At 36.3% G+C, this 27,228-nt stretch overlaps 1 long non-coding RNA gene across 4 annotated transcripts; it reads left to right on the top strand.

Moving 5' to 3' along the window:
* Positions 1-19,991: 19,991 nt before the first annotated feature.
* LOC101883870 (uncharacterized) lies at positions 19,992-26,586 on the top strand. 4 transcript variants are annotated; one of them, XR_012406608.1, is made up of 11 exons: positions 19,992-20,075; positions 20,488-20,576; positions 21,241-21,290; positions 21,696-21,993; positions 22,234-22,364; positions 22,494-22,540; positions 22,670-22,760; positions 22,840-22,987; positions 24,202-24,273; positions 24,734-24,821; positions 26,187-26,586. It is a non-coding gene; the product is annotated as an uncharacterized lncRNA (long non-coding RNA). The 4 variants fall into 4 exon arrangements; XR_012406610.1 differs by having other exon boundaries at positions 22,857-22,987; XR_012406611.1 differs by having other exon boundaries at positions 22,497-22,540; positions 22,857-22,987.
* Positions 26,587-27,228: the final 642 nt, after the last annotated feature.

Below are 27,228 nucleotides of genomic sequence, written 5' to 3' on the forward strand. Positions count from 1 at the left end.
GGAGAGGGTACAGCAGACTGTAAAGTGCTTTATCCTGAATACCGGCCTCTGAATGCCTGAGCAATGTACAGGGTAAAAGACAAAAACAACATTTTGGCGTAGACCCCCCTAAAACTGCTGTTCAGGCTTTGATGGGAAATGGAGAGAATGGTGGGCAGCTCAACCCAGGGGGATTAATCAAAAAGACAGCATGCACATACATTAATCTGATTTTACTGTATGATTTTTGCTTCAATAAAAGCAATCTAAAGCAGGCTCTGTGTTGAAAAATGGAAAAGGTGCATTGAAATCCTTGATCAATCACAGCGCAACATCAAACCGTTTGATTGTCTGTAAGTAATGGCGTGCTCATCACCGGCAAGGCTTGCTTGGGTTGTCTGTCCAGGATTACGGAGAAGCTGTTATAAAGCAGTGTTGTGCAACTTACTTCCAAACTGTAATACATTACAGATTACTTATTACTGTTATTTAAATGTAATCCCTTACTTTACAATATTACTGTCTCAGAATTGTAATATGTTACATTACTCTTATATTACTTTGTTACTTTCACCAAAATAACTACAGAATTAGAACTTAACATTATAAAATTCTATAATGTTCTATAATGAGCATTTTACATCCAGTAGAAAGTGATTTGATGTAGCAGAGTGACTGACCTCTCCAGGCTACTAACAATATAGTATATAATTGGTAATGTGAAGGCTCAAGACAATGCAAGAAAGGATGACAGCCAGAATTACAAATGATCTGTTAAAAGTATGGTAGAGGTAAAGAGATTATCTGGCAATATCTGTGAATGGCTTGGCTATATTCATATTAAACACAACAGGCCGATATGTAAACTCCAATGCCATGACAAAATGCAGATTTAGTTTCTTTTCTTATTGTTGCCATTATTGTATTTACTTTACATTCAGTGGTTTTCAACACAAAACCGTCCTGCACAAAGTGAGCATGATGAACAGTTTTCTCAGTATAATGTTTGTGCACTGATTTCCTGTTAGTGGACAAAATTGCTTGCGAGCTCTCACATACGCTGCTCGCGCACAAATTCTCACGATCTCTCAAATATGCACTGCTCACGCACAAGTTTTCTTGCTCTCAGTACACTGCTCTCTCAGTGAGATTATATGCAGACTCACAATTCGTGTCTTGTGTTCCCTCTTCCTTTCAAGCTTTTTAATATGATTTATATTAGCACACTATTTATTAACAATAACCAAAATACTAAAATAGACTAAACATTGTTGGCAGTATGTTATATGATGAGATATTTCAAATAAAAAGCATTTAGACAAAAATAAAAACTAACGCAAGCAGAAATGTAACTAATAGAAACACTTGATAAGGTATTATAGCCTACTGTACTATTCACTCTTCAAATAAATCTCATTATCAATCACATTTTATTATGGCCACTAAAATAAAGTGAACTAGTGTCTGTTGTCTTCCGCATTGTTGATGAGATTGTGGAGGACATTTTCCCTGCCATCATCTTCATTTTGAGAAGAAGCTGCTCCACAGGGCCCCTGAACACACATATTGTCATTAAGTTGTTGTGGTAATACTATAGTTGCTATGGTAACACAAGAAGTGTAATATAAACAAATGATCCAGTGCTGTAGTTTTTTTACAATATGGGGTAGATTGTACTACAATTCACCACACTTTACTGTAGTAAAACTACACTTTATATTTAATTTTGTGAGTTCACTATTCTTAATACGACAGTATGCTTAAGCATGCATTGTAAATGCTAGCCTAAACATAGGCAGTATAACTTACACTCAAAAACACTAGTATTTATTATAGAATTTATCTTAACCTGTAAGTAAATAGTCTAGCAATATATAAACCATATAAACATTCTTGGGATAACAATTAAATAGGAGGATCTCTGGAGAGCAACAGCACGAAAGGAAGAGGAAACACACAGCATAGATTGTGAGTCTGCATCATCTGACGGAGCGAGAGCAGGTCGTTAGCACGTGAGCAGCCCAGTCAGTGTCGAGTGAACGCGAGGAGTTTTGTCCAGAGGAAACCGGCACGTTCACTCGCTCGTATTACATGAATGAGCTTACGACATTTGTCAGTGAAATAACGCCATATGCACTGACGTCCGTCTCGCGAATGCACTGTCTTATGCCATTTTCATCTATTTGCCGCTTTTCCGCTGTGCGTACTGCGAACCGGGCTGAGCCAATATCGCCGGACCTTGAGCTCAGAAGCTGAAAACATTCCGCGTTCAAAGTAAAAAGGTCCCATAGCCAGAGGGAGATTAATGACAGCACGCGCTTATATTCTCTAGCCACGAACAGGAAATAAAACTGCAGTATTTTTTATTTGTTAATGTCTTCCGGCCGAAAAGTGTGTTGTAACGCACGCGTTACTGAACATGTACCGAGTAAAATATTACTGAAAATGTATTAGTAATGCCTTACACTACTGCGTAACAGGAAAATGTAATACATTACTGTAATACATTACTTTTGTAACGCATTACTCCCAACACTGTTACAGAGTCATGCGATTCTTAAAGTCCAGAAATATTTGTTCAGTATCCAGCGCTGATGGTGATGCCTCGGTCCTGGATCTGCTTCATAAACACCTCCATTTATTTGCACAAGTGTAGAAAAGCCACAAAAGCAAAACTTTCTGTAATGTGCTCTTTGCTTTGGGGTTTCCTCTCGCTTTGGTACCGCACCATCATATCACAATTATGAGGATTTAGTACAATCAACAAATATCCAATGACCGACTCTTCACTTGGAGAATTAGAGTAAAGCTGCAGTAGATGATCATCTTCAGAAACCCGTGTTGTTGTGCTGGTTGAAAGTCTCTTCACAGTCCAATAGTATTGATTACAGTAATGATATAAATGTGTTTATACTGTACGTGTTTTCATATTCTGGATGAGGAATAAGACTTAAACATGTTCATCCAGTTAAACACTGTCGGGTCGACATCTATAATTCTGATAAGCAGCTCAAACTGTCAGCAAATGCAGATTTGGGCTTTTGCGCATGTCTGATCACGCAGATCCGCCATTAGCGTGTGCACGCCTGCATGAGCACCGCGCATTCAAGACACGTGCACAGGAGACAGTCACAGCGAAATCAAATGCTGAATTGAAATGTTTTAAACTCCTGAATCAGTGAGTTCTGCACGCTGGAGAAAGGATGACACCGTGGCTGAAGTGTTTCTGTTAGACAGGTCATGCTCTGTGTTAAACTGTTTTAGCTTCACGCAGAGCTGATGTTAATTGGGTTATCAGGACTTGACATTAACTTTTTTTATGGCCAGCCACTGTGGCTAGTAGATTTCCAACATCACTAGCCACTCGCCATTTTCACTAGCCACACTTTTCATGTTGGGAAAATATATTTTGCTTAAACTTGACTTTGACGTGCTAAATGACTTGAATTATATATTGTGTAATGTCCACATGTCTTCTCATTCACTTCTTCTTGTGTGTTGTGTATTGGCTTGCTCAGTGTGCAGGCGCAAATGGGGTTGTGTCAATGCAATCAGTTTATATTTAACAACTTTTCAGGGATCAAAATTAAGGATTTAACAAAATTTATCTCTGACCACACCAAATAAGTATTTCTTAGCCACAATTTTAATGTATAAAAACAAGGAAATATAGCTGTATGTGTGCACTTTTTAATTCAACAAAACTTTTCTTTAAAAATAGTATTGTCATGTAATGCACAGTAATCTGTCCTGGCTAAAAGTCCCAGATCACCAGTTAACTACACATAAACGAGGAGTAATCTCCAAATAAAGCAATGCTATTGTAAAAAATAGAATTAAACCATATTAATAAACATAACTAAGCAACAGAAAGCAGGTGAAACACAGCGTGCACACAGTTAATGATAGGCCTGTTAATAATCTCTTCTCAGAATAATGAAGATGAAAGCAGTCACCGCTGCTGCTTACAGAAGGATGTGTGTATTTTCTAATATCTTAAGCTCTTGAAAGCAGCAGGACTGTGGGTGCACCATTACCGATCTGTGTCCAGTCTATTTCAAAAGGAACCAATTGAACCCGTTGCGCTTCCTCTAGTCACGGACCTGCTTTGCGCAGGTACACAGGAGCGCACGCAAGCGTGCTTTTTAACAGTCGTGCGCATCACATCAGCTGTTAGCGTGAGAGATCAGTTATTTTTGTCAGTCGTGCTGCTTCTCGATTCCAATATCACATTTGCACAAATATTGGGCCATGCTTATTGTCAATCCTGCTTTTAAGAAAACTACTATTTAAAAATGATTTCCAACCAGCCAAAGTGGCTAGCGGAGGGGTCTGTCTAACCCGCCAGAGCTGAAATCTACCTGCGTTGGGTGTGTGTTACTGTAAAGCCCTGTATGTTATGAATGGGTTATATGCACAGACGTGTTGTTCAGCCACTGAAATCTCCTGGTGAAAGATTGATGTGACTATTTTCAGTGTCATAAATACCTTTTACAGCAGAAAATGCAGTTCTATATTCAGTTTAACAACAGAACATCAATAAACAGCACTAAACCTAACCTGCTTTACTGAGCTGAAGCTGCTTTAATTTCCACATTGGGTCATTTCTGAACATGACTGTTTACATGGACATCAGTAATGGAATTATTTGGCTTAATCTAATAAAGAGAATAATAAGATGAAGGTGTTCATGAGTTGCTTTTTGAGTGTTCCCGTTTTACATGTTGTAGCACATACTTAGATTAATGTCATTGCGTCACCCCGCTACCGCATTACCTCCGGAGTTGTGTAATTTTGCGTGTTTCATTATTAATTTGTCGACTTTAACTGCAGTTTGGCACTTTCATTTTCATGCATTCATGCCCCCATGACAAACCAGACATTGGGTGCAACTAAACTGCTGTAAGAGTTGTTTAAATGGAAGTTCGTACCGCATGTTGCATGGAAGAAAATTTCACGATGCAGGTGTCTGTTGCTGCACTGACTCGGTAGGTGCAAAGAGTGTCAAACAGCCGTGCGCATGTGTGGGGGTGGAATATCCTGACACAAAACGCAGCGAAAATCCTACATGATGGTAATAGTTTGATTAAGGTGTTTACATGTCTGTACTGCACTAAAATCAGCATACTCCACGTGCCTTAATCTGATTTCTCTTTAGTTCCATTATGAGCTTAATCTGATTAAATTAATCAAAAATGGCTGTTTGGTCGACTCTTAATCTTAGTGTTGTCTTAATCCAGGGGTGTCCACACTTGGTCCTGGAGGGCCGGTGTCAGTGTTGGGCAGTAGCGTCGCTACAAGTAGTGATGCTACTAGCTTAACTACATTTCTCAGTAGCGTGGCTACTTTCTAAATCAATTAGCTTTTCAGTAGCGAAGCTATTTTATTAGTCAAGTAGCGCAGTAGCGTCCACATAAGCTAAATTTACACATCGCGGATCAATAAGTGACGGCAATGACATTCACTGAGCTGTGAGGCCGTGTCTAGCTGAAGTAAACCCAAATGATAGGGAAAATAATGACTCTTCTTCTTCCTGTTTTACAGTGTTGGGCAACAAAGTTTTTGGTGCGTTACTGCCACCTCTGGTGAAACTTGCTTAATGGAAAGATGACTGAGGGAGAGGAGTTATTTCTGAAGCAGGACTCCTTGTGACCATACCGAGAAGTACATGTTAAGATGCAATAACGTTATTTCTGAAGCTGTGCTGAAAAAATAAAAATACTTTAGTAAATATATATATATATATATAAAACACTATAATGGTTGTTTAAAAATGAAAATTGTAAAAATAGCTTAGATGCAGCTAAGCCACTTTTGCCATGTAGCTTTTAGCTTAGCTTGCTACATTTCACAGGGGGTAACTTTAGTGTAGTTAAGCTACATTTTAAGTAGAGTAGCTAATAGCTTAGCTCACTACATTTGTCAAGTAGCTTGCCCAACACTGGCCGCTGTCTATCAAAGTTTAGTTCCAACCCCAATCAGACACCCCTGGGCTAGCTAATCAAGCATCACTGCAGGTGTTGAGGCAAGGTTAAGCTAAAATTTAGGACACCGGCACTGCAGGACCGAGTTTGGACACTCCTGTCTTAATTGCATTAAAATCAAATTATTGGTGTCCATGTAAACGTAGTCAATAGCTGTTTCCATCCACCTATTTTTATGAGGATTTTGCATATGCGCGTTAAGAAAATATTTTTTAAATCGGTTGATGAAACGCTATGATGCACATACATTTTGAAAATGCGCATAAACGTAAAAATGTTTAATTCGATAAAAGATGTGCACAAACTGCAATGGAAACACTTTTACAGCACAAACTCCAGATGCGCATTAAACAGGTCATGTGACTTTGTGTTGAGAGATCTGAGCACATCTGAACTGTTGTTTTGGTCATTATAAAACACCTTACCGTTTCAGTATTAGTGTTATTTTATTAATAAACTTCAGAATCAAGAGCATCAGTGCTCCACGTCTGACACCTTCAAACGCCAGCGCGCATTCACTGCCTGTCAGGATTGTCTTCTGAGGCGCAGGTCATTTATTAGATGAAGAACAGATTGACGCAGCTTCTCCTGCAGCTAATTCTGCTTTTACCATTGATTTAATGCGATAATCCAGTTATGTGCATACTGTTCATTCACATTTTTGGACGGAAACAGCTACTGACAGCCTGTGACGCACTCCCTATACTGTTCACCACTACTCTAAATATTGGCTCTGGAATAGCGTGCAAGTGTGGCTTAGTATTCCTGCATGATAATATTCCTAACTGGCGAATGACATGAACTAGTGGGTTGTCTGCTGTCGTGAGTGCGTTCGTGATTTCAGGAGGCGTGGCTTTCCACTGCCATCCAAACCGAATATGCTAACCGATTAGCATTCTGGCAGATCACCTACTGCACCTGTAAGGCTAGTAATGGTGCTAATAAAAGATCTTTTCCTAAAATACAGGGCTTGACTCTTACTTTTTTCAGGTGTAGCACATGCACTAAGTGGATAAATTTGGGAGCACAATAAAGAATTTTTATGACTGCAGAGAACATATATCGAATAAATAGTGTTTCCCCTAATTAATGTACACAAGCAGATCTTTAGAAGCAAAACAGGGTCATTCATTTCAATGCAATAAGTACAATGGGCTTTATTTTACTGCAACGACAGCTTAAATAGTATTTAATAATTATTTATACATTTAAACTGTGGAGTTTAGCTAGCGGTCCACTGCAGGACTGCGATCAAATCTCTATGCTCTAATGAACGCCTCTCTAAACTGATCTGAATCAAGTCTTCAATTGTGGACATGCCCAGGCAGCTTCTTGATCAATTTTAGATCCTGTTTTAAGCTAAACAATCTCCACACTGGCCAGCGGAAAAAGGGAGTCATTCAGTTAATAAAAGTGTGCAGTGTGTTTAGTGCAAACATTCACATGAGCAGAGCAGTTTAATCTGTTAGTATTATAAGACTATGGCTGTATCAATGCTCCCAAACAAAACATCATTAAACGTATAACAGTATATATTGCACACATTGTTTTTAACATAAATGTACTTGCAGTAGCTGGATTGAAACACTTTTTCTCCACAGCACATGAAATAATGTGAATTATACCAATAATATTTGACCAAATTAATTTAGTTGCACAATATATTGCACAGATTCCAGTCAACTGCCCACATGGGTAAAGTAGACAATGTAAAGCATTGGTTCCCAAAGTGGGGGTCGGGACCCCCCGAGGGGTCGCGGGGCAATGAAGGGGGGTCGCTTGGTGATTTCCAAAAATCTATTTATTTTTATTAAACCATAAGAATGAACATATTTTATCCATAACTATACTGAAAATAAAAATAGTCGTTTATAGTTACTATAAACTATATAGTTACTATAGTAGCTTATAGTTACTAGTTCTATTGGATTGCGACCCCTGGGGTAATTACATTATATTAAAGGCAGCAATAGCGTCAGATGCATTTTGATTTTATAACATCAGGTTATACTTTCTGGCACATTTATAGCACTGACACAAATTTAATTGGTGTGTCTGCGTCATTGCATGCAAGGTTTCTGTATTTATAACCACCTCAGAGGATATTGGGGGTCGCGAGTCACTGGCATTGTTATTTTGGGGGTCGCGGGCTGAAAAGTTTGGGAACCCCTGATGTAAAGACAGACAGACCTGCAAACTGATGTGCAGAGCTGACACTGTTTATCAGCGCACTTGATCTCTCTGGGCTTTTTGAAGAAGAGCTGAATATGGGAATGCCTCTATGAATTAAACTTTCCTTCTGCCCCAAAGTAACACAAACATTCTTCTCTATTAAACTGTAATGGCCTTCAGCAACAGAATCATTTCTTATTGACTTCTTATAGTTTAACAGACATTTAAGTTCAGCATTTAACACCTTTTACCTGACATGGTTTGATTTCAGTGCGTTTAAGCAAGAAATCTCTTACAATCCATGTGCACCACTGACATGTCAGATCTGCTCGCTCTGCTGTAGTGTTGGTGCTGCTGAGAGATCGAGACGCACCGGCCAAAGTTTGTGCATGAAGTAATGCAAAAAAGCAAACAATATCGAAAGCAAAGGCAGAGTTTCGGACATACAGAGGATGTATTGTCAGCCTTAACAATGAGCAGGATCAGTCTATTTAGTAAAAGGCTTTTCATTTCCGCATGTCCTCGCGCTCTTCTCAAAGCTACAACCAGAGTCAGAACAGCAGTTCTATATCCAGCGCGCCTCTGAGTCGTCATGCAGAGCAATTTTCCAGTACACACACGTCTGTTTATAGGAGCAAATGCGAGCGAAATGGTCGCACTGTGGAGCCCTGAAATGGCCTACATATGACAACTCCACACCAAACAGACCTTCATTTTATAGTGTAGTGGCTATTTTCTTTAAGGAGGCTCTCTCAGTGGTCAAGAAACAAAGTCTTACCCGGGATGTCTTTTACAAGTTTTAGTCTTTTTAAGGAAGATCACAGTCATACAGCAACAACAGTTTGTGCAGTGAGATACTGAAGTCACGTGTGTTCACCCTTTTATCTGGTTTGTACTGTTTACGAGGTCAACTCCCAATAAGGCCTCATCTACAATTACGTCAGGCGTCTTCTGCTGTTCGTGCGATATGCTCATAACAACCACACATCCTTCTTAGGATAATGAAAAAGCTTTCACCTAAAGAAATATAGTTATCTATAAAAATGTACACATAGGTTTTATGATGAACATATGGAGAACACAGATACACACACATGTAATAATGAGTCTTAGACAAGTTTCTAACATATAAAGCTCATCTAAAAATGAATTTCCATTACAATAGCTTGTAGTGAGTCAACGGATCGTTCCAGAACCGAACAAGCCACAGACCATGTTATCCTTAAAAGATTGGTTGGTGCCTAAATGTCTGAGCTTTGATTTCATTTTCAAAGCAATCCACAGGCACCCAGCAAAAAGCAATCCACAGGACGACTATCCAGTCAACATCACAGTTGCGTGTTAATTAACTTTACACCTTAAAACAATAAGAGGCTCTACAATCAAAATCCCACCAAACCGGTTTTTGAGAAGTACCTTTTGGTTCGCGTGCCCTTTGGCGTCTGCAAGGAATACACATTCTCAGGCAGACACAGAAGCGATCAGAAACGCTTACAAAGTTTAATGGACATACAGTAAAACTGTGTTTATTTGAGTAATGTATGTTTGCTTTATGTTTCTGTAGGTTTTTGTGTACATGTTCCATGTGTTTAACAAAACTGCTATAGATAGTTCTTGAGTAATAGCCCTCAGTGACAAATGAAATCTACAGAATGTTTATGACATACTTCATGTTTGGTATTGATTGAAAGCTAGGAAAGTTTCAAATGCATTGGTTTATATGAAGAAACCATATTATGAAAGGTGTCCATGTTATGAGACTTTATTTTAACAACTATGCTATCAAAGCAGCACCGACACAATTTGTCAACCCGGCCTTCTAGAGGGCAGAATTGGGGTGTGACTCCACCCCGCACCTTCTCTGATTGGACAAGTATTGTGTAGACCCAGCCTCTACCAAAGCCTATAAAACTTTGAACAAAGGAATTTCATTGTCGTCTTTTGCCGGTCATCTTTGCCAGTCGTCACCGCCGTCGCTGCCCAGACATCGCTCTTCTCGTGCTGTGGCCGTTACATCGCCTCGCCAGAAGCCTCGTTACATCACGGAGCAGACCGCGACCTTCACTTGATGCCGGCTCGACCCCCGATCTGCTTGTGCAACCGCTTCAACAACAAGCCATCGGGTCAACACATCCAAACTCTGAAACTCATCATAACTACAGCAACCCAGGAAGGACTTCGAACGCCGCCTTGTCCAACATCCGTATCCCTAGCAACCGACTAAGGAAACCCCTCTTCACCGACAAGGGAATTGCATCACGTCACTGAAGTTGCTACGCTGACTAATCAGCTTCGCCGGGATTTCCCTTTGGACCAGTCGAGGAAACCAAAATTTACATCAGAACGCAAGTAGCACAAACAAGGTTTCTACCCATTACTGAATCTGGTGTGAATTATGTTTAAGTAGTAAAGAATAGCAAAATTCTCTGCTTTTATGGTTTCTCTCAGGTTGCAATGCTAAGAACTTAGCAAAGGCTAGAAGTTAAATCCACTCAGCCAAAACTCTCCTCAAACTGCTTGTGCGTGTGTGTATGTATGTGCATTTGTTTGTTTTACGTAGATTAGTACTTTGTGTTATAGAGTAGCAATAAACTTTTGTTTCGTTTTAAGATCCGTGTTGGTGTGTTGTGTGCTTTATAAGTTAATGCCTCAGCTTCAGATACTGCTACCTTGATCATTAAATAATTAGATACTGTTTTTATATTGTTATTGTTGGCCACGTAATAATATAATACAGAATTGCTTTACACTAAACGTTCTATTTGCTGGACAAATACTAAAGTTAAGTGTAAGCTTTAAATAATTCTATGTGAATCATGTTCGAATCTTTGATTCGAATCCCCAAAGTTTAAACATGATTTAAACCAAAGAGCTGATTCTTACAAGCTTTATAAACTAAAAACTGTACGCAAAATAAAGCAATACTAGGCCATTATGAAAAAACTAAATTACTACTGCTCTATAATCCTGTATAGACTGAGGCCAAGCCACTATCAACAGTGACCGCTGGTGCTTTAAAGAAATCCATCATCTCTATCTCCCTGGTCAGATATGATTCCTACTCCTTATTTCTACAATCTACTGTATCAGGAGTGTATCGATTCACTCACGCCAAGATTTAATATCTATCTCCATACTGAACACATACGATATTATCTTAATATTGTACGCTAAATATCCTAGTTTAATAGGCATGTTATTCTTTAGGGACGCTCATTTCAGTTAATTTTGCTAACTGACAACCACCGCTGGTATATCAGATATTAACAGTTAACTGGTCAGATTAATATTAAATTATTTTTAAATATTAAAAATTGAAGTGTCTTTTGTGTCTGACAAAATAAATATTGCATTTTAAAATACTGATTTATTTTAACATGCTGGCATATTAATAACAGAACAGAACAACAGAGCATCTTCACACACCTGCAGTGTTTCCAACAGCATAGAAAAACAGAATAAAACAAAATAAATAGGCCTGCCATATCATTTTTAAAATTGTGTTTTAATATAAGGTTTTCTCTCTCGCGCGCGCTGCGTGATGAAAACAGGGTCTCTGCAGATATCATAAATGTCACATTTAAGACCTTTTAAAGACCATTAAGTATTAAATTTAAGGCCTATATCGCAATATCAAAAACACGCGAGAGAAAATGTAAAAGCACAAAATTAGGGGTAAAATAGAGTTATATAAATTGAACAGTAGTAAAGTCAGGTTAAATGCACCATTGACGAAACGGATTAAGGCTTTTATACTTGACACATTAACCATTAATATATATATATATATATATATTTTTTTTTTTTTTTTTTTTTAAATGACAGGAGGCGGTCCAAAACAACAGACAGTAAAATCAGACGAATAAAAAGATAACCATTATGATTGAAGATGTTTTTAGGGGCCTCTTTTTTTGTTTTAACAAACTTATTCCTCAGACTTTACAAAAACTTTCCTCCTTCATGGCTGTTGCAGTTTCTAGCCAATAATTATTGGTCATTCTGGCAAGCAGAAATGTAACTGATAGAAAATAGGTAAAGACTTGATAAGGTATTATAGCCGACTGTACTATTCACTCTTCAACTAAATCCCACTATCAATACCATTTTACCACTAAAATACAGTGCACACGTGTCTGCTGTACAGTGCTTTATTTTACAATATAGGGTATATTACTCTACAATTCACCACACTTTACTGTAGTAAAACTACACTGTATTTCATTTTATCAGTTCACTATTAATACTACAGTATGCTGAAGCTCCTCTGGAAAAGCACGAAAGGAGTCAGAAGGAGTGAGAGCAGATCATTCGCACGTGAGCAGCCAGTGTTTTGAGAGCTCGCAAGTAGTTTTGTCCATGAACAGAGGAAACCGGCGCGTGAGCAGAGATTCGCTCTCGACTTATAAAACTGTGCTTGCGACATTTGTCAGTGAAATAACGGCATACTCTCCCAGCCCAAATCATGTGACGTTCACTTAAAGCGAACTTCTTCAAACACAGTAATGACATCACATTCGCCGCGCGCACTGAGTTTAATATCAGAAAGCTGATTGGCTATTGCAAGCTGACCTTTTTGTAGTTGTAATACCGCAAATTACAATTGGACTAGTGAAATAAAGAACTACAACACCCCAAAAACCAAGCAACAACAACAAGAATTTAAATGAGCGTTAGATGTAGCGTTACATGGACATCGCAAAAATAAGAACAGACCTAGAACAGCAAATTTAAGACTTTTTAAAGCCATAAATTTCAATTTTTTAATTGAAGACTTAATACTTTAAGACCCCGCAGGGACCCTGGAAAAAACAATGACAACACACCCATGTTGACTTTTTGTAAACAGTTTTGTTGTTTAAATATGATATTGCATTGTGCATGCATGCTTTATAAGCTTTAAAATAAAAGCTAAAGCCTATTTGTTTTGTTTATTACGCAGATCCAAGAGGCCATCAGCATCGGCCCTAGTTTGGCATCAACAGCAATATTCTTCCAATTTTCTTCTTAGGCAAATAAGTCTGTAGGCACGTGTGGTCATACGTTATCTTTCTGTGAGTTAACAAATATGTCTGACCACAGCAAACGTGATTTCCATTCCAAAAACTTGAGGCGCACCTCGCTCCTTTTGATGAGGAAAAAAAGCGTGGGCTCTTTGTTTTTTGTCAATATGAAACGATTGAATCAGCTGGGGATTGATTGTGCAAGAGTGTTGCTGCCAATGTTGTTACAATTGTAATATTTAATAATATTGATATTCAACATACAGCTCTGGATAATTAAAATAGCAAGCACTAGTCTCTCCTACGTCTTTAAAAATAAACTTGCCTTGCCTAGCAGCCTGTAGTAAACCATTCAAAAGATGCTCCTCTTAACGCAAATAGCACATTCAATCAGCCCCTTATGCAGTCAAACTAAAAATATATAAAATGATCATTTTTAATCGTTTAACTATCTCCATTATTGGGTTACAAAGGCACCCTTTTGCTTAACGGTTAATCGATTATTTTGAGCATCCCTAGTTTCTATTAATAATCAGAATTGTGTAGATAAACAATTACAAATGCCCATGTGCAGTGAGTGTGTACAGTTTAAATCAGTGATTTAGTGCAATGAATATGTGCAAATGTTAAACAGTGCAGTGATTATGAACAGTACAAGTTAAGAGGAGAGTGGGGGGGGGGGGGTATTGGGGGGTTTCCCAGAGATGGGTTGCAGCTTTAAGGTCATCCTGCTGTGCCTACCCCAGATTAATAGACTGAGCCAACAAGAAAATGAAAAATGTTGTATACAGAAATTAGTTTGTATTTCCTAAAAAGTAAATGCAAATTAACTACAATAAATGGTGGTCTCCTTCTGTTTTATCAGTGCACGCTATCTTTTTTTCCATCTGTTCAGTTCACTTTGCTGAGCTCAGATCTGTCAGTCCACTTCACAGTAATTAAAATCCCTATAAGTTCAAAATCAAGTTATTGAATCATACAGTCCCGTTAAACGGCAAAACACTTGAAAATCCACTGAAATTAAAATAAAGTCAGAGTCAGGCTGGGTGTCTCACCATCTGCTCTCCATGAGAAAATCAAATACACTATAAGCCTGACCTGCATCAACACAGGCATATTAATCCAGAAATACAGCTATATTCTGAACTCACTCAGCAAATAAAGCAATGTATCTGCATATATTCCTACATACAAGCGTTCAATAAACAAAAATAATACAAAATAAACAAAACGAGCTGTTATTGTGTCCATAATATCATCAGCAGAGATCGACAGCATCATTACATGACATGTCTGTAATCTGGCGATCAGCATCTTCCACTGCACTTACATTAACACATCTATCATCAGTAATTAGTTAATTGTAATTGTACTAATCAGCTGTTAAATCAGCTTGAAATAACACAAAATAAGGCTCAATTTCAATCCTGCATGATTTATAAATGACTACTCGCCGAGATTCAATGAATATGTGTTTCCTAAATTAAAGAGAGCACAATTATCGATTCTTCTGCCTTTCCCTGGTAATATGCTGCTTTCAATTCCCCATCTAGCAAGAGTAAATCCACTGTTAGAGAGCTAAAGCTGTTCTCCTCCCGCTCACCTCAATCTCTCGCACTGCACTGAACAACTCTCCCGCCCGCTGAAATACTGCCTCAGCACAGTGGGCGGAGCTTAGAAAATCATCCAATCACAATGTCTTATCCTCACCCGCTCAACAATCGCTAGGCAGATTTCCTATGTTCAGGATTGAAGCAGCATTATGACTACAGAAATGAAATAAACAATATAAAACTATAGGCTCGTTTGACTTGGCCAAAATCTGCGCAGAATTGATCACCGGTGATCACCGCAAGATGCATGCCGGTTAAAAATGTGTCCGCCTTTCCTTCGCCTCGCTCTGATGTCACGCTGACGTGCGCCAAAAAACTCTCGCGATCGCGAGCCGGGTACCTCGGATAGAGCAGTCGGCCGCAGTGGCTCTCAAAAGACTGCGTTACCAAAAGCATGATGGGAAACGACTGGCTGACGACACAGCTGAATGCTGATATGATGAGACTGACACATTACACTTTATTATCTTGTTTTACTAAGGTTTATACCTGGATTTGTTGAATACCTTTTTTTGTATTTTTGTTGATAATTAAAAAAAGTCATAAAGAGCATTACATATGGTTATTTATTTAGATTTACACACAAACAAAAACAAAACACATCTTTGTAAAACATAACGTGACCTATCCAATATAACTAAATGTTACTAATAAATCATTAGGATGTGTGTGTGCTGTATTTTATTTCTCTCTCAGTTTTAAGTCCTGTTTGTTGTCATTTTCACTTTTTGTATGTTTGTGTGAATTTTGTATTGTAATTTTTATGCAGCATTATTCCATTAAAGTCAATCTAATATATACATATATTCAGAAATACAAAGATAATCAGACTGTTTTGTCATTATGCCTCATCTTTGTGTGGTTTCATATGAGAAGTGAAAAGGGTGTAGTAAACAAGACACACACACACACACACACACATATGTATATATATATATATATATATATATATATATATATATATATATATATATATATATATATATATATATATATATATATATATATATGTATGTATGTATGTGGAGTCAAAAGTCATGTTTAATAGACCAAGAATATTTCCACAGTTTTTCCTGCAGTCTAATATTTTTATTCTGGAGAAAGTCTTGGGCTGTTTATTTTAGTCTGGCTGGAGTAATATCAGTTTATATAGACCTAATAAGCATGTCAATATAATTAACCCGCTAATAATTTATTTGTCAAACAATCATTTGTCATGACCCGTCACTGAAAAGCATCTTGCTATGGCTACTTCATTTATAATGTAGCCAAATTAGGTTTCTTGAACGTTTTCTTGCTGTATAAGCTGTTTATTTTGTTATTCTTTTAACATTTGTTTAATATACAGAATTATATTTTAAATACACCCTTTTAGTTAATGAGCTGTTCATCTTCTGTAATTCTGAACCATTTTTTTTTGTAAAATCTGTGATATTTCTATTGCATCCACTCCCATATTAAAAATACTATAGTAATGTATACTGTAGTGCTTTTGAACCATGTTATAAAATAGCCTATTTAAATTTTATAGTTCTGGTATCACAACAACTATAAACACAACCCAATACTGAATAAACATGTTCAAAAATGCTATAATATTTACTATAAATCACCATAGTATATTTTCAAGAGGTCATTCGTCTGCGATAAAAACCGCGAATGAGATCTCCGCCACTGGTGACGTTTCCAGGTGGCTAAACAGCGAGATTCAGCAGGTGTCCGACTTCTGATGTAATTTTTGAGGCCTCCTCTTACTGCGCACGCCTGCTCTCGTTTACAATGCAGTCAAGGTGAGGCGCACCTCAAACAAGCCTAATACTGGAGTCAAATAAAGGAGTAATTATAGAAAATAACAGCAGAAAGAGTTTATAATGGGGTTACACCATATTACATGTGTTAGATTTTTTTACTTTATGGTATGGTATTCTTAGTTTAAAAAGTTCTTTGAAGGACTGACTCTTATCTCCTCTGACAGTACACAGAGCTCTTTAGTCTCAACGTAGCTGCTGTATTCTGCATTAATAAGTTTGTTAAATTGAAAATCTGCATCTAAAAACCACTAAGAAGTCAAAGCTATGAACTGAGTGAACCAGCAGAGAACAGGCATCAACAGAGGACAGGAAATAGAAGAGTTTAAGTACGCTGGTAAACTAACGAGACACACCTGAGACAATCACACTAATCACAGCAGAGAACAGGAGGGTAAGCAGAATATAAAGACAGAATGAGCGGCTGGTCGAGAGCCTCTATGACTGGATCCACCTCTCACCTCTCCCCCGTGCTACAGTGTGTGTGTGTGCGCGGTGACAGCTCTCGTGCGAGCTCGTTATAATCAATATGAATATTCCGATCAAACTGAATACAATCTTACATCAACAACACATGACCAGCAACGCGTTGATAATGACAAATAATCAGATTACAAACAACTGTGTTTACACGTGTTGTAAAATGTGCGGGTCCTTCATCGGGACTGGACTGCGGTTTGGGTTGTGTGTGTGAGGGAGGGAGAGAGAAAAGAGGAGCGTTTTTTTTGCAATGAGAATATTTTCTGTGTTCCCTCTTTGGTGACTTATTTGTTGTACCACACGGAAAGAAATAAATATTTTGGACCAAGTTACATGTGTCTTTCATACACCAGCTGCAACTAAAAGAGTTCACCCAAAACTGATATTATTCGGCCCTGGAGTAATAAGTGAATCTCCCCTGATATCTCTAACACAGCAAAGACAGGAAAGGTTTCCACATGTAATATTTTTCCTGAGGCGATTTAAAGCAAAATACACAATGACACTCAATCAAACACATCTACAATGATGAGGAGCATGGTTACTTACTGAGGTATTAACACACAGCAATACCACATGAAGAAATGACGGACTTTGAAGGAATAATCAGTGTGAGGAGAGATCATTATAGTGCACTGGACAAGTCTGAACATGTTCTGCCCACGCCAGCGCGGCAGGCAGGTCAGTACAATTACGGGATTTATCGGCTTAAAGATATCGGCCTAATTTAGACATCGGATCAATAACGATAATCTTAAAAATAGCATTTATTGACTGATACCGATATGGCCACCGATATATCGTGCATCCCTACTTCAGGCAATTAAATAAAGGTGATCCAGCACAGTAAGAACGGAAGTCTATGAAGAGAAAAGTCCAGTGTGATCGCAGCTTCATACCCATTAGGGTTGGGCGATGTTGAATAATTTGGCATCGTACAAAGTCTAATATGCAGTGTTCTTACACCTTTTCCAAATTCAAATTCCAGCACTTTTCCAGCACTTTCAAGGTGCATTATTATGCTTTTCCAGCACCTAACAACCTTGGTAAATTACGTTTATGTTTGCTGTATGTACTTATCCACATTTAAATCCATAAATTGTGCTGTTTTACAAAACACAATATAATATTTCAAATTAAATTGTTGAATACGTGAGCAGAGATTTATTGGGATAGTTCACCCAAAAATGGTAAAAAAAATAAAGTTCAGTTATTGGATGAAGTATCTTTTTAAGTTTGGTCTCTTTCTACCTAAAGTTGATCTCTCAAAAATGAGCTTACAGTCAGATTCTGTCTGAGTGTAGAACCAAACTTTCAAGACCAGACGTTCATGATGTTTCATGTGCATCGCTCACAGTCCAGAGGAAACCCATGCGAACACAGGGAGAAATTCCACACAGAAACGCCAACTGACCCGGCTGGGACTCAAACCAGCAACCTTCTTGCTGTGAGGCGAACATGCTACCCACTGCGCCACAGTGACACTGAGCTTTCATCAATATTAGTCTTTATTTTGGTCAATATTACTTTAGGTTAGGACTAAGGTACTGTTGTTACTGTATGCAAATGTCCCACTTGTGACAGTTAGGGGGTTAAAGCAAAACATGTTTAACGGTTCAAAAGGCATCACCTCTCTGTACAAGTCTTTATATAGCCTATATATAAATGACAAATAATCACCAGACTAGGGATGTGCACAAATATTTGATTAATCGAACGCATCAGCGACAATCGAGCATGAAAACAATGATTGATTGGCTCTAAAATTAAATTACTTTCATTCTCTCTGATTGGTTATGCTGGTATTTGGGCGATAGTTTGATATTTAATTGGTTATGGCTGTCTAGTTGCGGTCTAGAGGCCAGACTTAAGCGCAGACCAACAAAGAGGGGTCACACACCAGCTTTATTTTATTTGTAATATAACATTTTCATATTGTTTAGGCTTTATGATTAATTATATTTACAATGCGTCATATAGAAAATCTACATGCCTCAAGTCAGTGGCGGTTTTAGTTTAAAATGTCACCCTGAGCGAACCACCTGCTTTTAGAAATGTAGTTAGAAATTAACAATATTAATTATTAATATTATACAATTATTATTCTACCCAGACAGCACACATACGTTGGGCCGACGTCGGCCGAAGGTCAACACGTCGGCCCCTTTAATTCTAACATCGGTATATGGTCGGCCAAACATACGCATGATCGTTCGGTCGTGTGTTCTATTGTTCCAGCTCAACAAACGTCGGCTCTGCGTCGGTTAACGACCAGAGGCCGACGAAGCACTTAAGCACTTGATCTCTCATGCCCATGAAAGAATCCGGCAACATATTTGGTTTACAAGTAAGTTTTTGCGTGCATAATAAATTAGACAAACGCGACATGCATCATGTGAACTGCGTCGGTCGGTCCAGCTTTAAATAGCCTACATTAATGCAGTAAAACTGACCAAAATGCCTACAATACATGATTTCAATTCATTAAAATATAAAAAGTTTTATTGTTATGCTTTAATAATGAAAAAGTTGTTTTTTTCTGGTGTTAACTGCTGTTTGCTTTTTTTTATTGTGGCTTTTTCTAATACATTTTTCCCAGTGTAAAAATCAAGTATGTTCTGCATTTCGGCTGTTTAATTAAAATAAACACCTTTTTACAGAGTGACATCTTTGTTTTATATATACTTGCATTTATATTTATTGGTTATTTATTTTTGACAGTGAATGCACAAATAAAGTGTTTGTTTTGTAACAGTTTAGTAGGCTATAAAGCTCGTCTTAAAGATAATAGCGTATATAAAACTGCTAAATACATTTTAAATTCAAGATATAAAATACAAGGTTATTATTTAAATTGTCTATGGAGTGATCATGTTTATAAATGTAATACTGCAAGACTTTAATGTGCGCGCGCGCGTCTTGCTTCCAACACTGGAGCGGAGAGGATGTTGCTATGGGAAACGAAGCTACAACACGACACGACACCACCTAAAAGACACAACACGACTTCTCTCAGGCTGCCGTTTTGACTGTTTTCAGGTAAGTTTAGTCCCTAAAACAAAGCAAATACTACATAAAACTGTTCCTCACACATTTATTATTGGCAATTGATGAATATTCTGTTGAATATTATGTTATATAAGAGTGGTAAGTCTTCGTAAAAGTCCGTTAGCATATTAGCACTGGTAACGTTAGCGTCGGGGTAATATTACGTTAACTTACTTAATGTTAGCTCTTGTTAAACTTGTTTGTTAAAGTTTTGGCTTTTATTTATTCTTTATGTGTAGATGAGAGGTTTTGTCAATGTTTTATTGAATGCACTCGATATGTAGTCTAAAATACGCATTGTAACGTTACTGTAAAGGACCGTGAATCAAAAGTTCAATCGTGTTTTGATATTTCATGGTATCTTAAACTAAATGTTAAGTAAAAAAGTGTTCTGTGGTTTCAGGAGTGAGAGAATAACCTCCTGCTACAGAAAATATAACTCAAGATTCCTAAATTTCTGAAGGGAGCTGATCAGAGATACAGGAAAGACAGGTAACTTTTAACAGAGGATTAATTCATATGAATTTCCATTGCACATCATTATGCACATGTTACATGTCTATATATTATGCATCTGTTACTTGTCTTTATTGCAGTTGTTTTAAGAAAGTTTTGACATTGAAACATGTGAGTGGTATTAAATTTCACATCACATGATTCTTCAGAACTTAGTAAATATATAGATTTGCTGCTAATGAAGTAATATTTGTGATTTTCATTTTGTTTAATTTTTTATGATTAATTGATTTATTAAATCTTAGAAAAAAGTTTACACTAAATTATTTGTCATCACATCTGTTTTTAGCATTGATAGCAATCCGAAATGTTTCTTGAGCAGCAAATCAGCACCATTTGATAATCACCATTATATTAGTTCAACCTCAAGCACTAAATCAACATCTTAAAAAAAGATTTCTGAAAGATCAAGTGACACTGAAGACTTGAGTAATGATGCTGAAAATTTAGCTTTACATCATAGCTATGAATTACATGTATATTTACACTGTTCACCCATCCCTTACACCTTAACTCATCCTTAAGTCAATTTAAGCCCTAAATGAATAATTTTTGATTTGTACAGGCATGATATGCAACTTGTATTCAGTCGTTTTGTTTTTTCTTTCTTTTGCTTTTGTTTTCCACATCAACTGAAAAGGAGGTCTAAGTTTAACCTAAGTGCCGTGTTGCTGATGAACATCTTTATATGTAAGTATATTTTTGATTGACTGCCAGACACTTGTCAAACAGTGATGAGCAAACGAATGGCCGTTCTTTTAAAAAGATCAGGGAGATGCAAGTCTGGAGATTAATATACATTTTAATTCAAAATTGATTTATCTGGAAATATTTCATAATGTTTTGAGATATGTGCCCTATATGCATTTAGATGTCCATGCATGTTTAAAATACTTTTAAATTTAACAATGGCTGCAAGTTATAAAAACATAAACAAACACAAAAATGTTAAAGTAAATTGAGAAAACATTTTCATCAGTTTGACAACAGGTAGATCAGCTCCTGACATGTTAACAGATCAGTTTAACTCTTATTAAATTCATTAATTCATTCATTCATTCATTCATTCATTCATTCATTTTCTTTTCTGCTTAGTCCCTTTATTAATCTGGGGTAACCACAGCGGAATGAACTGTCAACTTATCCAGCATATGTTTTACGCAGTGGATGCCCTTCCAGCTTCAAGCCATCACTGGGAAACAACCATATACGCTTGTTCTCACTCATACACTACAGACAATTTAGCCTACCCAATTCACCTGTACCCCATGTCTTTGGACTTGTAGGCAAAACCGGAGCACCCAGAGAAAACCCACCAAACGCAGAGAGAATTTGCAAACTACACACAGAAATGCCTGCTGATCCAGCTGCGGCTCGAGTCAGCATCCTTGCTGTAAGGCGACAGCACTACCTATTGTGCCACCACGTCACGCTCTTATTAAATTATATTTATATAATTTTGTGTTTCAGTACATGCTATTTTGGGAAGACAAAATATATTCATAAGCTCTCAGAAAATTCAATAAGAGAATTCATTCATTCATTTTAAGAGAATTAACTGCACAATTACTTGAAATGCGTGGATGGGATTACATTATTTGTTAACCCAAAGTGAGTTTCTCTTTCTTTGCAGTATTGGATGCCTGATTGCAGTTCAACTCCAAACTCAGTTGGACCAGCTGATCAGTGTCTTCAGTATTACCACAAGCTACTGGGCAGATGTGTGGACAGCTATGAGCCAAACTTGGGACGTTTGGTTTTTAGGTAATACCAGTGACAAAGTATTCAGTAAATTGCTTATAATAAAAGATGCTCACTGCTTACCCCCTTATAGTTAAGTTGTTTGCAGTTTCATTGTTGTAAAAATACCATACTTTTTCCTTTTTTTATCAGCAGGTGTAGAGACCGTCTGGGCAGCAGAAACAAGACAACTAATCATAGTTGAGTTGAGATTAGTATTATTAACTTGACTAGTTTGGTTGCAGACTTGTTCAATACTTAACAATTTGTATAAGTTACAAGATCAATGGTCCTGCTATCAATGTTTGTGTAACTTAAATTCATTACAGTTTAGATACAATCAAATGTCCAAACCATCTCTGACTGAATGACATCAAGGAAACAGGATCAAAAGATCATTCATTATAGAATGTTTCATAGGTAACAGCACATCCTTTGTAAAAAATAATTTATTTTTGTGTCATCATCACAAGACAAAATACATTTCAACTGATTTCAGTTGGTTATATTTTTCAGGTCCTCCTGATCATTCTGTTCTCCTGGTTGTGAGGATGTGCAGAGGCTGTATTTGTCAGTGTTAAAAGACTTGTGCAGCTGTATGCAGACATACAAGCAGCCGACAAAGAGTTCTGGAGCAGGACAGACAGGTAGTTCACAGTGGCTAGGCTAGAAGTTTATACTTGGGTGGCCAGAAAGTGGCCTCCGCTATTTTGGAGGGTCCATACAAATACACCAGTGTAAGCTATACTATTGCACTGAAAAAATTAAATGAAAGAATTAATTAATCGGTTGAACACAAAATATTTTAAAGAAAGCTTAAGTATCAAGGTGGCAATATACAGTATCTGTTACATTGTAGTACATGAGCTGGCTAATACAGATTCGTAAATGTTTAGTTGTTAAGATTAGTTAAATACTATATCCTCTACTTGAGACCTGTTGCATATACAGCTTTAACTGAACTGAATTTAACTAGAACTACACCAGCATTCCAAGTGCTCTAGACTAGCTTTTTGCACTGGTGCGTCTAAAATGTTTGATGGCATTGCATTTAACACTGCAATTTTACATGTTAATTTTTTTTTAAATTACAATCCATATAGGCAATATTGACTTGTAAATGATTAACTAAAATCGGGTCAACACACATTATGGGGATTGTGTGTAGAATTTTGAGGAAATTAATGAATTTAATCCATTTTGAAATAAGACTGAAACATTAAAAATGTGGAAAAAGTAAAGTATCAATACTTTCCGGATGCATTGTATATGGTTTTTAGCGCGTTATCAAAGACTTAAAAAAATAGTCCAACATTATTTACAGCAGCAAAAGACCCTCCACATCAAAAGCTACTGGTCAGCTCACGATTCAGCAAACATCTGAAAAACAAATAGCTTATTATGCCTTCACAAGAAATCAGTGTTTTTGAGTCTAATGAAGATAGTACTATTTTATTAAATTATTATTTAGCCTGGCATGTTTACTGTTACAAAATATTTTAAATGTTTCTTAAAACAAAACATATTGTGTTCAATGGGGAAAAAGTAGCTGTTTTTTACACAGAGATAAAAAAAAAACACATTTCAGAGCAGTAATCACAATACTGTGAAACTGTGATATTTTTATCCAAGATTATACCCTCAGAATTTTTTAATTTATTTTTTTTTCAGTTGGCCTATATTTTGTTTTTCTATGTTCTTGGAAATGCTGCTGTGCATGAAAATGTGACGATATATCCGGTTCTATAGTTAATTCTGAAATAAATCTTAAAATGAAACAATATTTAAAAATGCAATATTTAATGTGTCAGACACTAAATAAACATGTCAATTCATTTATATTAATCTGATTCCTTAACAGGGCAGCACGGTGGCGCAGAGGGTAGCACGTTTGCCTCACAGCAAGAAGGTTGCTGCTTCAAGCTTCGGCTGGGTCAGTTGGCGTTTCTGTGTGAAGTTTGCATGCTCTCCCCGTGTTGGCATGGGTTTCCTCCGGGTGCTCCGGTTTTCCCAAGTCCAAAGACATAGGTGAATTGGGTATGCTAAAATTGACCATAGTGTATAAGTGTGTGTGAATGAGTGTGTATTGGTTGCAGCTGGAAGGGCATCCACTGCGTAAAACATAGGCTGGCTAAGTTGGCCTTTCATTCCGCTGTGGTGACCCCAGATTAATAAAGGGACTAAGCCCAAAAGACAATGAATGAATGAATCCTTAACAGTTAAAATTAACCATTTGAGCGTGCTTAGTTTAGGGTATGTTGTGCCATTAAATTGTCAATAGGTTTTAATTTTTTCTACATTTTAAATCTGCTTTAGCTTTCTTCTTTCCTATAAACCTGGAAATATAAAATATATATTTTTGGTTTTTAACAAATTGCTTATTTTATTCTTAGATTGGTGTACGCTGATGGTCTGCTGAGAATTCTGCTGAGTTGAAGGGATCCTCCTGTCAGACAACCTCTCCAAAGTACAATAGGACTAGTAAGTAACATCTTAAACATACACTACTGTTTAAAGCTTTTAGGTTGGTATGGTAAATTCTCTTCTGATAGTGTCAGCTTTATTTAATTAATACAGTCAAGCAGTAATACTGTGAATTTAATACAATGTATATAGTTAATGGTGTCACATGATCCTTCTGAAAAAATAGTATTCCAATGTACTGATTCTCTCCTCAAGCTGTTTTTTTATATATAAAACATTTTAAATAAACATATTTTTAGTATTCTTGATGTATGAAAAGTTTATTTTTAAAAGCATAGTATTTATTTGAAAAAAAAAAAAGTTTGCTCTTTGATGATTGCTAGCAATCAGACATGTTTCTTTAGAACAAAAAGAATTTGTGGAAAAAAAGTATTCTCACTGAGCATTGTACAACTGTGGTCAACACGTCATTTAAGTTTTCAAATAAGCCTAAAAGACCTGATTAGCTGCATAAGGTGCATTTAATTAGAGAGTTGAATATATCATTTCTTTTTATATCCTCCTCTATAGCCTACAAATAATAGAAGTTGTTTGCTGAAAAACCTTTTTGTAGCAGAAATAAAGCAATGATTAGGCTCACCCGGATTTTTCGCAGAACTTCGCAGATATTTAGCCTATCATTATTTTCTGTTTATTTACTTGAGTAAATGTGTGTAAATCTATATTTATTCAGTTTTTTTATTAATTTCAGTAATATTATTGACTAATGTGAAAATGTTCATCTAATTTATGTACAGTGAGGTTTGTACAGTAATGTTTTCTGTCTTACTAGATATGTTACATGAAAAACTTGCTTTATTTACCAAATAAAGTGAATCTAATTGGATTTGCATTTTAAACATTAAATAAAACTTTAAAATATATTATTTTTTATTTCATATATTAAGGTTTTAGTTATGATACTCCCAAAATAATTCCGCAGAAATCCGCAGACTTCCACCAAAATTTTCAGCAGAAATAGCAAAAAACATCCGCAGATTCCTCCTGGCCCTAGCTATGATATATTAAATGTGGTGTACAGTGTGACATTTTAGTTGACGAAACTTAGTTTAATTTGCATGTAATGTGGTATCTGAAGATTTGACATATATTTAGAGACACATTTATACTAACACAATGATACTAAAAACCAAAAAAAAAACATTTATTATGATTTCACAAGGAATTTAACTTTCAAATGGCTTTTCTGAAAATTAGTGCTCAGACACACTCTTTAAGTTTAAATTAAATTACACATTTTAGCTAGTCACTTGCATAACACATACTCCAGTTATATGTCATGAAACAAATAATTTATATTTGTGGTAATATGAACTGCTCAAATGCTAATCTTTCTTCTTTTGGTTTCTTGCTTTATTTAAGGGTTCCCACTACAAGGATTAGATATGGCTACTGCAGTCCCGGTTTGGGCCAGCCTCACTTGTGAAGACTAAAGATGAAGACAACATACAAGAACAATTTCGAGGATGGCGACATACTTTTTATTCCACCTATATATCCCCTTTTATGTGTAAGCAACATTCCACAAGATAAAACAAAAGTAAATGACAGGTTATTTCTTTTCATTTTGTCTGTTTTCTTGGAACATTGTACACAATTTACAACCAGTTTTATTTATATAAATATAGGTCAGAGCAAGAAAATGTTATGTTTTCTTCTGGAGAAAGTCTTATTTCTTTTATTTCGGCTAGAATAAAAACAGTTTTGAATTTTTTAAAAAACATTTTAAGGTCAATATTATTAGCCCCTTTAAGCAATTTTTTTCGACTGTCTACAGAACAAACCATCGATATACAATAACTTGCCTAATTACCCTAACCTGTCTAGTTAAGCTAATTAACCTAATTAAGCCTTTAAATGTCACTTTAAGCTGTATAGAAGTGTCTTGAAAATATCTAGTCAAATATTATTTACTCGGTTATTAGAAATGAGTTATTAAAACTATTGTGATTAGAAATGTGTTAAAAAATATTTCCGTTAAACAGAAATTAAGGGATTATATATATATATTTATATATATATATATATATATATATATATATATATATATATATATATATGTATGTATATATATATATATATATATATATATATATATATATATATATGTATATATATATATATATATATATATATGTATATATATATATATATATATATATATATATATATATATATATATATATAGAATGACAAAATCTGTTTTGTGTCGTGCATTAGAGTTTGCCTAAAAAAAACTGGTTATCTCTGAGAAGTAATGTTATTTTATATTATTGATGTGTTATTAGTTCAGAGGAGATTGCAAATTGTTGAATGCCATTCATAAAAAAAAAATGTAAAAAAAAATTGACTACAGACTTTAATAAAATTTTATCAGACAATTATTTTAATTTGTATGATTTTA

This window comes from Danio rerio, chromosome 5 (genome assembly GCF_049306965.1).
Source record: "Danio rerio strain Tuebingen ecotype United States chromosome 5, GRCz12tu, whole genome shotgun sequence".
NCBI lineage: Eukaryota > Metazoa > Chordata > Actinopteri > Cypriniformes > Danionidae > Danio > Danio rerio.